The sequence below is a fragment of the Paroedura picta genome, chromosome 1 (genome assembly GCF_049243985.1).
Source record: "Paroedura picta isolate Pp20150507F chromosome 1, Ppicta_v3.0, whole genome shotgun sequence".
NCBI classification, from domain to species: domain Eukaryota; kingdom Metazoa; phylum Chordata; class Lepidosauria; order Squamata; family Gekkonidae; genus Paroedura; species Paroedura picta.
The window spans coordinates 198,045,876-198,059,854 of NC_135369.1; the positions used below are offsets into that span (position 1 = coordinate 198,045,876).

The 13,979-nt window shown below is 46.6% G+C and overlaps 1 pseudogene; it reads right to left on the reverse strand.

Annotated features, from left to right (window-relative positions):
• Positions 1 to 11,798: 11,798 nt before the first annotated feature.
• Positions 11,799 to 13,502, reverse strand: LOC143822665 (cytochrome c oxidase subunit 3-like; annotated as a pseudogene).
• Positions 13,503 to 13,979: the final 477 nt, after the last annotated feature.

The following is a 13,979-nucleotide window of genomic DNA, read 5'->3' on the forward strand; positions in this document are numbered from 1 at the left end:
AGGTCTTTAAAAGGCTGCCACATAAAGGATGCAGCAGTGTTGTTCTCTCTTGCCCTGGAGGGACGATACTGAATTAATTTCATCACCAATGGGATGAAATTAATTCAAAAGAAATTCTGTCCAAACATCCAGAAGACATTCCTGACAGAGTGGTTTCCCAGGGGAACAGGCTTCCCCAGGAGGTGGTGGGTTCTCCATCTTTGGAAATTTTTAAACAGAGGCTGGATAGCCATCTGATGGAGAGGCTGATTCTGGGAAGGTTCAAGGGGCTGGCAGGTTACAGTGGATGAGCAATAGGGTTGTGAGTGTCCTGAATAGTGCAGGGGGGTCGGACTACTCTATGATTCTATGAGTTTTGCTGGTGGCCTGCTGGTTTTCCGCTGGGGAAAAGCACTTTTAGTTTGATGAATCCATTTTATGAGATTCCCCAACTAGGAGATGTCATGCAGAGCGGCTGGAATATAGTGTCTTCACATGGGAAGCATTTCACTATATTTATCACATGCAGAAAAGCACTCTATAGTTGAATGCTGATTTTTGTACTATAGAGTTTCCCCAAAAGCCAGAGCATCACTCCCAACATGCCAACATGACTTCTGGGTTATGTCAGCATGCCAGCCACTGTTCTGAATTTAGGCAAGGGGGGGGGGGCTCCCGGAGAGTTCCTCTCCTCTCCCATTGACAGCACGGTAGTGATTTGCAACTATCTGGCCTCCATTGGAGTGAGGCAAATAGGTCATGTCTACCGTGTCCTAGGCTGAAACCTCAAGACCGAAGGCCTCCTTGATCGCGAGTCTCTGCAGAAGGTCTATCAGGGAGTTGCCAATGTTTCTTGTTAGAACTTGCCTTTTTTTCTCGTTCCCATGAGCCACTGCCAGTTCATGCCATGTAGTCCATAGATCTCAGGAGAGCCACAGTTTGCTCTCACCTGCCATGTGCAGTCACCATAAATCAGCTATGACTTGATGGCAAAAACCAACAAACAAACAAAATGTAACCCACATCCTTTTTGTTTTAATAATTTCCATCAGTTTAGGATTTAGGCCTAGGGAGCCAAAGGTTACTGAGCATGAGCAGTAAGGTCAGTTGCTCACATATTTGTTGCAAAAGCCCCATCCCTTAGTCCAGGGCTAGGCAAACTGTGGTCCTCCAGATGTCCATGGACTACAATTCCTATGAGCTCATGGGAATTGTAGTCTATGGACATCTGGAGGTCCAAAGTGTGCCTAGCCCTGGACTAAGGGATGGGGCCTTAGTCGGTCTGGCCCTGCAGAAGGACAGAGGCAAAGGCCCAGATGGAGGGAAACTGCTACATACTTGATGGGCCTAATGACCAGGGAGAGGTTGCACCTTAGAATTTCCCCTTTTCCTCTTTTCAGTTGTGTAGTGCCTGAGAATAAGGCTCTTCCCCCCTCAGTCTGCCTGGCCCTGCAGCAGGAGAGAGAACAGAGCTTGACGGAGGGAAATGGCTAATTCTTTTGCAGGCACAAGCCAGGGAGTGAACTTCTGAGCAGCCGTAGCAAGTCAACTCCTGAAGTAGCAGTTGAGAAGCAGCAGCCATGCACTTCTACACGTTCAAGTTTGGACTTTCTTCTTCCAGGGTTCATTAGGATTGTTCTGTTCTGAGTGCCCTTTTGGAAGGACACTGAAGTTTTTGTTCCATTAATTAGCAGCCGGGCACTTACCACAGCCGCCACTGATACGCTGAGGGGTGCCAGGAAGCGCGGTGAGCGGCTGCGTGAGCACGCCAACGCCAGTGTGCTCTGGAGGTGGGGCACGCATGCGCAGCATCACGCGCTGAGTGCGTGGCCCGCTCACCATTGTTCCTGGGCAGCCAAGCGGTTTCCCTCCCCCCCTCCCATGTTTGCCGTTGGTGGTAGTTTGGGTGTTCACTCATCGCATTCGGAGTGGGTCGAGTCTGCATACTCAACCCCCTGGGGATGGGGGTCTCCTTAAAGAGACCGGCTGAGATCGGGCACGGCCTACCTGGCTGGGTTGGCCAGGGGCTCGTAGTCAAGTGATCCTCGGGGCACCAAAGTGAGGTGGATGCCAGGTGGGCCTCGACAGGGTTGTTGCCTAGTGGGGGGTTCCAGACATGGTCAGACCGGCTCTCCTAGCTGGAATGGAGCGGGTCCCATTGTGTCCAAGGACCCTCGGGTTGAGCAGCCGGATGGCTGAAGGGTCAGGCTTCTTACCGTAGAGGGGGATACAATAAACTTCCAACCCTTTGGAGGGGGATACAATAAACGGCTGTGGCCAGATTTACGCCAAAAAGCGAGTTGCATCTTCCTTGACAGAGGTGCCACCCTGCTAAGCAATGTTGCTATGCTCATAGCATCTGTGATTTTGTTCTATATCTAGTTTTGCAGTTCTGGGGTTGATGATGAATATTGTTATATTCAAAACTATTCAATGTCTGAAATGGTTTCTTTTCTTTGGAAGCAATTTCCCATCTTGTCAAGCCATAAAGGTGCTGTCATTTATTGATTTGAACCCTCTCCATTAGAATGATAGAATCATAGAGCTGGAAGGGACCTCATGGGTCATCTAGTACAAGCCCCTGCACTATGCAGGACACTCACATCTCAACTGCTCATCTACTGTCACCTGCCACTCCTTTGCCTTCACAGAATCAGCCTCTCAGTCAGATGGCTATCTAGCCTCTGTTTAAAAATTTCCAAAGATGGAGAACCCACCACCTCCCGAGGAAGCCTGTTCCACTGAGAAACCGCTCTAACTGTCAGGAACTTCTTCCGGATGTTTAGATGGAATTCCTTTTGAGTTAATTTCATCCCATTCATTCTAGTCTGTCCCTCCGGGGAAAGAGAGAACAATTCTGCTCCATCATCCATATGGCACCCTTTTAAATGCTTGAAGATGGTTATAAGATCTCCTCTCAGTCGTCTCCTCTCCAGGCTAAACAGACCAAGCTCCCCCAACCTTTCTTCATATGTCTTGGTCTCCAAACCCCTCACCATCTTTGTTGCCCTCCTCTGGACACGTTCTAGTTTGTCAACATCCCTCTTCAATTGGGGTGACCAAAACTGAACACAGGACTCCAAGTGAGGCCAAACCAGAGCGGAGTAAAGCGGTACCATCACCTCCCGTGATCTGGACACGATACTCCGTTTGATAGAGCCCAAAATCCCATTTGCCTTTTTAGCCACTGAGTCACATTGCTGACTCATGTTCTATGTATGGTCTACTAAGACTCCTAGATCCTTTTCGCACATGCTACTGCCAAGACAAGTCTCCCCCGTCCTATATTGGTGTATTTGGTTTTTCCTACCTAAATGCAGAACTTTACATTTGTCCCTATTGAACTTCATTTTATTCAGTTTACCCCAATTCTCGAGCCTATCAAGATCATCCTGTATTCTGTTGCTGTCTTCAGTTGTGTTTGCTATCCCTCCCAGTTTAGTATCATCTGCAAATTTAATATCCCCTCTAATCCCTCATCCAAATCATTTATAAATATGTTGAACAACACAGGCCCCAGGACAGATCCTTGGGGTACTCCACTTGTCACTCTTTTCCAAGAAGATGCTGAACCATTAACAAGTACCTTCTGAGTACAATTTGTCAACCAGTTATTGATCCACCTGACAGAATTAGGACCCATACCGCATTAGAAAGGGTTCCAAAAGGTTTGTGGCATCATCTTGTGCTGGAGTGAAGGGAAAGTCCTCTAGTGACTCCATTAAGAATTCCAAGTAAGGCAGATGTTTCCCGGATTTGGAATGTGAATTAAATCGGCCAATAGACATTTTATGCAAAGAAGAATATTGCAAAATTAATCACCTTTAACTGGATCAAATGCCACCTCCTCAGTATTGCCAGGTGCTATAAAGAGGCGTGGAATCTTTCACTTTGCCCTGCATTCTTTCTTAGAGCCTCTTCTCTCTTGCGAGTTCAAGATCCTGACCAGCACCCTGATCACCATGAAGATTTTTTATCTTCTCTTTGCTCTTGCACTTGTACTGTCCCCAGCTGTTCCAGGTAAGAGATAACCTCCATGCCGGGGATATTGAGAAGGCGGCTGTTTGAAGTGGGGCCCACTTCTAAACTTTGGGAGGGGCTGCTGATATAATGTTATGGTATGGTTCCCTTACCCAATACAACACAGAGGAATCTTATACTCGTTTGAACAATTAACACATTTGGGGTTTATTTTTAGGGCCATTCCGCACAACCGGCATTGTAGCTAAATCTGAGCGCTATTGAAAAGCGCTGCAATCAATAGCGGCAGGTCTTGGTAACACACATAGCCGTTTTTCTTGGAAAAAAGGCTTTCCCACTAGCGCTGTTCTCGTAATGTACAAGTTTCTGGTCTCACCAAAATCGCAACAAAGGAGGTGAAATTTTTCCACACTTTCTCCCGCCCTTGGCAATCAATCAAACAGAACAGCCAATTAACTGTTGTCTTCGTGCTTCCCTTTAAAAACTGTTTTTTAAAAACCCAAAAACACTTGTAGCAATGCATGTTTGTTCATTCAATGTATCAGAAAGACCTTTTTCGCTGGTGTAAGAGCCGGCGCTTAATCGTTTACATGCTCTTAAAGTTAACCCCCCCCCCGCCCCCGGGTACAATTTCTGGCCGAAATTACAGGCAGTGTAGAACAGTGTTGAATATTGTGCTTGGAAACTTTACAGACAATTGCTTGTGGAGCAATTAAAGCTGAAGAAGCATCGTTTATTTGTTGCTTTTGCCGGTTTAAGGGGGAAAAAATAGCAATTGCGACGCCGGGAGCTCGGGTGCGAGAGATTAGGGAGGGACATGCTTGCTACTGCTATATTGAGAACGCACATGTCTTTTTCGGATGTGTTGCAGGTTGTTCTCAAGAGTCTAGTGTTTTTTTTTAGGGGGAATCCACTTGTGGATTCTCCAAAAAGCACTACAAAGAAGCAATTTTTGTGGGAGTGTTGCAGGAGTGTTGCAGATTGTGTACGACGTCATGCATAAAGTTAAAAAATAGTGTTACACAATGGTAAGACTTCAGCAACATTAACACTGTGCCGAATGGCTCTTAATGTTTGCTATAGGTTCCATTTCATGGATATTTTTCACATGAGGCTAGGCTCATGTGTTCTGTGAAACCCTGGGGTTTCTTGATGGCCCTGCAACAGTTTCCTGAATGGGCGGGAGTTAATTAATGTTTACATCTTTTAAAAATATAAAAAACATTTATCTGGTGATATGACCATATATGGTCATGTTGACTCCCCCCCAAAATGGCCAATGATGGGCTTGGAGATGGTGGGAAGGGGAGGGGCCCCAGGTGAGCATATACATAGCTGTGCTTCCCAGCCATATTCAGCATGACTGAGCCACTTCTGGGGTTTTTCAAAGCCCAGAGAATGTTTCGAGGGTTTCTCAATGGTAAAAAGGTAGGCAGAGAGAAATCCAAACCTGATACCTCCTTTTCAGCACACTTGGTATTGTTTTCCTTGTGTTGCAACCCTCGAGTTTAGACTCACTGGGAAGGTGCAAAGAATAAACGATAGCCATCAAATGAGGAATGATATGAATGGAAAGCAAAATAGGAACTTATACACATTTTGTGGCACACAGGGCCATCGAGAGAAGGATATTGGGGGGGACAAAATTTGGGAGGTCCAAGTCACCTAGAAGGCCCTGAAACCAGTTTCACGCTGTATTCACCAAATGCATTTAAAAGGAAAATCCTGGTGCAGCTGTACCTGGAGGTCCCATCGCAAATCGCATCGGGATCTGAAGATAATCATTTTTGGCCCTGAAACTCCCACAATAATCTGTAAGCTGGTGGCTAATTTTGAGCTTTCTAGCTTTATTTTCCATTAAGCTGTACTTGCCCCAAGTGGACAGAAAGATGGATACGTGGAAACTTTTATTATTAGAGGCACCAGTAAGAGCTTCTTTGCTTTGTTCTGATATTTAGTTTGCATCAGAGTCATACATGTGGAGGGGCAGATGGAATCTTTATCCAGGAGTCCATGGTGGCTCTCGGCAGCCCTGGTATCACAGGGAGATACAAACAGCTTGGTCAGTGCCACTTTGTACTGAATTAATTGGCTGCCTGAAGACTTTTTTTTCCTCTGGCTAACCCTTCTGGATTATGTCATTAGAATTTCAGATTCCAGTTCTGAAAACTAGGGATGCCAGACCCCTGATAAAGGCAGGGAACCCCACTGACAGGCCACACCCACCACTACTGATCAGCTGGCTGGCAGGGGGGACATGTCTGTGTCACTGCCTGTATGACCCGGAAATGACATTATCACATCTGAAACATTGGGGCAACGCTGTGGTATTTGGGCAGAAACTCTATGGTAGAAGTCAGATTTACCATAGAGTTTCTGCCCAAATAACTGTATCCGCCCTGAAGTTACTTTGCTGTATGTCATGGCATAAAGCTTTGTGTTACAGAAATAGGTCAACTGGCAAACTCTGTGAAGTCAAGATCCTCATCCAGAGGATGCCTGGCTGTCACAGAAGTAATGCAATCATTTTCACAGAAGGGCAGGTCAGGATGTTTGTCCCCACTTAAGCACAACTGGAAGAAAGGATGGGACTGGACCTGGATCGTGGCAGATCTAATTAACTATTCTGTACTGTTTCACCTGCCACCTGTAGCCAGGGTTTCTTGATGGCCCTGAAAGGGTTTCCTGAATGGAATGGGAATTTTCATTTTTATATATTTTTAAAATTTGTTAAACATTTATTGGGTGATATGATCATATATGGTCATGTCAACCTGCTCCTCCCTCCCAAAATGGCCAATGATGGGCCTGGAGGGGGTGGGAAGGGGAGGGGCCCTGGATGGGCTTACACACAGCTCTGCTTCCCAACCATATTTTGCTCCATTGTGCCACTTCAGGAGTTTCTTGAAGCCTGAAGAATGTTTCAGGGGTTTCTCAATGTTGAGAAAGGCTTCCTTAATGTGTCTTCCTGGTGCTTCTAACAGCTTCCTTGTGTCTTTAGTAACTGGCACAGCAAACTCCCATTGAGAGTCCTCCACACCTATATTCCTCCTCCAATTTAGAATGCAAATGAAGTCCACTCCCAAGGACTCACCCAAAGTCTTTCACTAGCTTCTCCTAATGGCCCATTAGCATCCTTTATCTGAATCTGGTTTCTCAAAACATCTGGTTGGGCACAATCGAAAACAGAATACAGGAACCAATGGGAGCCAAAAGCCTGAGCCAGCCCTGGATGGTTAGCCATAGAAAACAACTTAGACTTGTGGGTCATCCTACCTAAAAGGTCGGGCACCCCTGGACCCAATCTGCACTCACATTTTTTCCGCTGTTAATCTTGCAGAATTCTGGTCAATCTACAGCCTTTTCCCCCAATTCTAAACACGTTGCACTTCTGCATCTGCATTGTCCTGATTTTTGGTCTCCTTCCCACTTGATTTGGGGCAGGGGGGTCAGTTGAAGCTCCACCTGGCACTGAAGGAGCACAAGGCTAGAGAGTGCTTTATTCCCTGCATGATACAGCCAGAGCAAGCCAGGGGAGGGGCAAGTGGAGCACAAGGCTTCTTGTTTATCTTTCTTTTCCTGCAGGAGGGGGGGGAGGGAGGGGAGGCAGCAGCCTAACAGAGAACAAGAAGGGGAAAGTAAATCCAAGAGGCAAATCTCTGTTCATAGAACTGTGGACTTTTGGAGCGCAGATCCCAAAATGAGGGCAAAAATAAGTCCTCCAGATGTTCATGGCCTACAATTCCCATGAGCCCCTGCCAGCACGAACATCTGGAGGACCACAGGTTGACTACCCCTGTTTTAGAGATTCCTCTGTCCAGCCATGCCTTACACCAGGGGTAGTCAACCTGTGGTCCTCCAGATGTCCATGGACTGCAATTCCCAATTCCCATGAGCATTTGCTGGCAGGGGCTCATGGGAATTGTAGCCCATGGACCACTGGAGGACCACAGATTGACTACCCCTGGTGTAAGGCAGATTCTGACCTGCCTGGCTGACAATTTCATTTATCAAATGGTAGATGAACTGTATGGCCCCTTCCAACTCTATGATTCTATGATTCTATACCCGTGCCTTACACCATGCCAGGGGCCCATAGCCTTTTTCCCGTCTGCAGCTGCCTTTAGAATTCTGACATATATACCTGTGTTGCTCATAGTGAACCAGAAATAAAAATGAAGGATCACCACTGCTTTTGCTTCTTGCACAGCAAAGGGCCTATAGGAGGCATATCATAACTGGTCCCTATATTTCCCCCTTGGTGGGGTAAAAGGAGCTTCACTTAGGCTTTTTGCCAGCTGCCTTGAGAAGCCAACAAACATCATCCTAAAGGCTACAGCTGTCCTTGCTGTGAACTCCAGGCAGGTAGGAGTTTGTACTTGGGCAAGAGACCTGGATCCTGTCCTGCAGTTTGGGAAACTCTGCCCTGGAGTGTCATTTGAGTGACCAAGCTGTGGGCGGCAAGAGAGCCAGTGTGGTGCAGTGGTTAACAGTGGCGGCTTCTAATCTGGAGAACCAGGTTTGATTCCCTCCTCCTCCTCCTCCACATGCAGCTGACTGGGTGACCTTGGGTCAGTCTCAGTTCTCTCAGAGCTCTCTCAGCCCCACCTGCTTCACATGGTCCCTGCTGTGAGAAGAGGAAGGGAAGGAGATTGGAAGATGCTTTGAGACTCCTTTGGGTGGTAAAATGTGGGGTATAATAACAGCTTTTCTGTGGCAGAATAAGAATAAGAAGAAGAGTTGGTTCTTATATGCCGCTTTCCCCTACCCAGAGGCTCAAAGCGGCTTACAGTCGCCTTCCCATTCCTCTTTCCACAACAGACACCCTGTGGGGTGGGTGAGGCTGAGAGAGCCCTGATATCAGTGCTGGGTCAGAACTGCTTTATCAGTGCCGTGGCGAGCCCAAGGTCACCCAGCTGGTTGCATGTGGGGGACCTGGCATGCCAGATTAGAAGTCTGCACTCCTAACCACCAAACTGGCTCTCAGAAGGTGTGGAAGGGAAACTATCTTGTTTTCTTTCTGCCATTGCAGGCCCCTATGACGACTGTAATCTTGCCCACTTTGCATAACCACAATGATAAAGTGTACCAGAGGCCACAGAAAGGAGAAGCTGTGTATGTGACATATATATCAACATGGTTTGGGCACCAATATCTTACGGTGGGTGGCGCTCTAGTCACAAAAATTAGCCTTCACAAAATGTATCCCTGCCTGGCATTCTGAGACACAACAGCTCCCGCTGGTCTGTGGAAAAGCATTGAGAGATTGCCGTGGGCAATTATTAGTATTATAGCTCCTCCGATGTTTCATTGGGTGTGAATTACAGTAGCTGAGATAACTAGGCCTATATGACTAATTGATGAATAGGCGATGAGGGCTTTAAGATCTGTGTGGCGCAAACAGGTAAGGCTAGCCATGATTATGCCCCAGAGTGCAAGTGTAATAAATGGGTAACACAGGGTTTGTGTTGTTGGGGTTAAGGTTGTTGAGATGCGAATAATACCATATCCGCCCAACTTTACAAGTACTGCGGCTAAAATTATTGACCCTGCGATTGGTGCTTTGACGTGGGCCTTTGGCAGTCATAGGTGCAGCCCATATAGTGGTATTTTGATTGGTATTTTGATTATAAATGCTATTATACACTCTAGCCATATTATAGGGTTGAGTGTGTGTGGTTGGGTTAGGGCAGTGGTTCCCAAACTTATCTGGCCTACCGCCCCCTTTCCAGAAAAAATATTACTCAGCGCCCCCTGGAAATTAAATTTTAATTTTTTTAAATAGCAATTAAACAGAAAGAGGTCACCCATGAATACAAGGTCCTGCCGCTTGGATATTTTCTCAAGCTGGATATTTTCTCAAACAAAGTGCAGCATCCACATCCTCTCGTTGGTCAGGCGGTCGGTAGCAGACACCAACCACCACACTGTTTGTTTTCCCCTCGCTTATTTTCACCCAGATGCTTTCCACTGTAGATATGCTCTCCTTCACTAGAATTTCCTGACAGGTAAGCCCTTTCCGCACATACAGTGCCACTCCTCCACCTCTTCGATCTGTTCTGTTTTTTCTGAACAGTTCATATCCATCCACCATTACATTCCAGTCATGAGAATCATTCCACCAAGTTTCTGTGATGCCTACTAGATCATACCTTTCCATCAGCATGAGAAGTTCCAGCTCTTCCTTTTTATTGCCCATGCTTCGGGCGTTAGTATAAAGACAACTGAATCCTTTTACTTTTGGTTCCCTATGAGCTGGCCTTGCCGGTTGGGCTGCCCCCGATCGTTCTCCTTCCTTACACTCCCCATTTTGATCATCTCCTTCCCCTTGTGGCTTCAGTTTAAAGCTCTCCTGATGAATCTCCCCAGGTTCCTGCCAAACACATTCTTCCCCAGTGTTGATAAGTGCAGTCCATCAGGTGCTTGTAGGCCTTCCTCAAGAAAGCCTATCCCATGGTCCCAGAAACCAAATCTCTCCTGCCGGCACCAAGTACGCAGCCAGTGATTCATCTCCATTATCTTCCTCTCCCGACGCATTCCTCTTCCCTTGACAGGCAGGATTGAAGAGAATACGACTTGTGCCCCCATTTGCTTGAGCTTCCTCCCCAGATCTTGATAGTCTTTTTTAATAGGAGCGATGGTATTCAGGGACATGTCATTCGTTCCCACATGGACCATCACAAATGGGTAGCGATCTGTAGATTTGAGGAGTTTGGGCAGCCGTTCTGAAACAAGTCATAACCGTTTACCCCCCCCCCCCCCAGCAAGCTGAGTACTCATTTACCGACCTTGGAAGGATGGAAGGCTGAGTCAGCCTTGAGCTGGGTGCTGGAATCGAACTCCCAGCCTCATGGGCAGAGCTTTCAGACTGCATGTCTGCTGCCTTACCACTCTGCGCCACAAGAGGCTCTGGTGTTAAGTTTAGTGGGTGATAAAATCATGTTATGATAAAAAGTGTTCTTGTTATTGATTTTAGTGTAAATAGTAGAAGTAAACATTTTATTGGGGTTAGTAATGCTGTTGGGATTAGTATTGTGGTGATGCTTAGCAGCTTTAGCATTTTAATAGGTTTACGTTTTTAATGTGGTCGGAGGCGAGCATTCGTGAGGTTGCTGTTAGTAGTGATTATCCAGTGCTGGCCTCACATGCAGCCAGGGCTAAAAGTGTAATGGGGCAGGTGGCTGTGGGGCTGATGTGCGTGTCTTGGTGGGATACAGCTACTGCAATAAAGGTGGCTAAGATTAGTCCTTGGAGACATAGTAGGGCAGAAACAAGATGTTTGCGGTGCAGGATGAGCCCTGCAGCGCTTAAAGCAAATAGGGTTATTGTTGTAAAATGGGTTGGGGACATTTGGGCTGCCCCAGCAATGCTGGGATTAACTAAATCGAAATTAGTTGTCTTAATTAGACTAGCTGCCTTAATCAGCTCATTTGAGTCCCCCACAAAATCACTCATAAGTTAGTCCTCATACTAGGGTTAGGATAAGCAGGGTTAGGACCAGTAGGGAGGTGGTTGGTGAAGTTGAGTTTGTTGAGTTGGGTTGGGAGTAAGAGGGCAATTTCCAAATCAAATAGTAAAAATAGGATGGCAATTAGAAAGAATCGCAGTGATAAGGGGAGGCGTGCTGTGACAAGTGGGTCGAAGTTGCATTCATGTGGTGATAGTTTTTCTATATATGACTTTGTTTGTGGCAGTCAGAGGCTGATTATGATTAAGGTAATTGGGAGTGTGGCTGAGGACAGGATGAGTGAGGTAATTTTTATTGCTGCCCCTCATTTTATTGAGGCTTGGTGGGTGGAAGTCATCTGTACGTCTATACTAGGGCGGCAAGAACCTCATCAATAGATTGAGATGTAGAGGAAAAGTCAGACCACGTCTACAAAGTGTCCGTATCAGGACACATGAATGCGGCTTCGACCCACTTGGCAGAGCACGCCTCACGGCTTTGAATCCGAAGTGATGTTTAGTTGTGAAGTGGAAGAGGGTTTGTTGTAATAGACTAGGAATGATGTGCCGATGATAACGTGTAGGCCATGGAAGCCGGTAGCTACAAAAAATGTGAACCTGTAGGTGGCGTCTGATATTGTGAAGGGGGTTTCAACGTATTCTGTTGCTTGCAGGGCTGTAAAACAGAGCCCCAGGATAACTGTTAGGGCCTTTACGCACGGGGATCTTTGTTGCAAATTGTTTGCGGAATGAAAAATCGCCATTTAAAATAGTGGAATTCGTCGTTATGCATACCTGCCTTTGTAGTGGAATCAGTTGCGTTTTGTAGCGTTTCCCACAGGCTTCCGGTCTCGGCAGAAATCGCTAGAAAGGAAGCGCTATTGCCAAGCTCGTCCCGCCCCTGGCCGTCAAGCAGCCAATGGGCAGCCGTTAGCATGCTCCCAAACAGCCCCTTTCCCTTTAAGAAAGGTTTAAAAAAAAAAAAAAACAGACCCATAGCAACGAATCTACCTACCAACGGAGAGACCCATCCAGCTGCCTAATGTGAGCTGTCGTTTGATCGTATGATCGTTGCCACGCTGCCTCGAGTGATAAAAAAAAATCCCCCCCCCTCACACGGGCCCGATTTTCGGCTGAATTAATGTGTAAAAAATAAAGGGACTTTATTTCAGCAAACGGGCTTTTATGTGGTTTGTGCTTAGTGACTAAAGGTAAAGGACTGAAGCCAGGGAAGCCTCTAAACAGAAAGAGGCTCGCTGGTGCGTTTATCCCCGCTCGCTCGGAGAAAAAAAAATGGCGATCGCTTCGCCGGAAGTTTGGAGGACAGGCTCAGGAGGAGGGACTTTGAAGAAACCGCAACAATGGTAACGCACAGGTCTTTATCGCTAGTGTTACAGATTGTTTGCAAGAGTGTAGCACTTTCCGGAGGGTGAATCCACTTTTTGGGATTCCCCTGAAAGCGCTACAACGAAGCGCTTTTTGCTGATCGGTTTCAGGAGTGTTGCAGATTGTCTACGACGTCGTGCATTAAGGCAAATCAATAGCGTTTCCAATTAGCAACCATTGTGCGATTTTGAAGCCGTGCAAAAAGCCCCTTAGTATAAGTCCTTGTATCGATTCGGTTCGGTGGTCATTCATGATTGCGTGAGGGGCCCCTGTAATGGTTACTCCTGAAGCAAGTAGCTCTGCTGTATTGAGGAGTGGCACTTCAAATGGGTTTAATGGGCTAATTCCTGTCGGAGGTCAGCAGCCACCCAGTTCTGGGGGGGGGGGGTTGCTAAGCTTGCATGGTAAAACGCTCAGAAAAATCCGGTGAAAAAGAGTACTTCAGAAGTGATAAATAGTGACATGCCAGAGTGCAGGCCTTTTTGTACTAGTACTGTGTGGTGTCCTTGAAACGTGCTTTTGCGGATTACATCACGTCACCAATGATACATTGTTAGGGTGGTAAGAGTAAGGCCAGAGTAGAGAATGAATAGGGTGCCTTGGTGAAAACATATAGTAAGACCAGAGGCCAAGAGATGTGTTGCTGTGGCGCCTGTTAGTGGTCAGGGGCTAGGGTCTACTATGTGGTAGCTGTGTGCTTGGTGGGCCATTAAGTGTTTTCTTGCAGGTAAAGCCTTAAAAGTAAAACAAATACATAGGCTTAGATTATTGCCACTGCAATTTCTAAGATTGTTAGTAGGCATAGTAGTATATACACCAGGGCTGTGGAGGCCTAGGGCGATAGGGCGAATAAGATTACTTACTGTTTCAATTAACACTAGGGCGGGGACTAGGGGTAAGGGGGTACCGGTTGGTAGTATATGGGCGATTGAAGTTGTAGGTTGGTTGCGTACCCTACCAACCTACAACTTCCCAGCTGTATACAATTGGATTGTGAAGATTGCACATGGTTTACAAAATCACATTCCATGAGATTTACCAGTACAATACTATTATGCCGTCATAGCTGGCCACATCCAGTAGCAGTTGTCTCGGAGAAGCCCAGCCAGAACAGAGTCAGAGTTCAGTCCAAGTCACCGGGAGTTAAACAAGTACAGTGCAGAGCAAGGCAAAGAATAGTCAAGCAG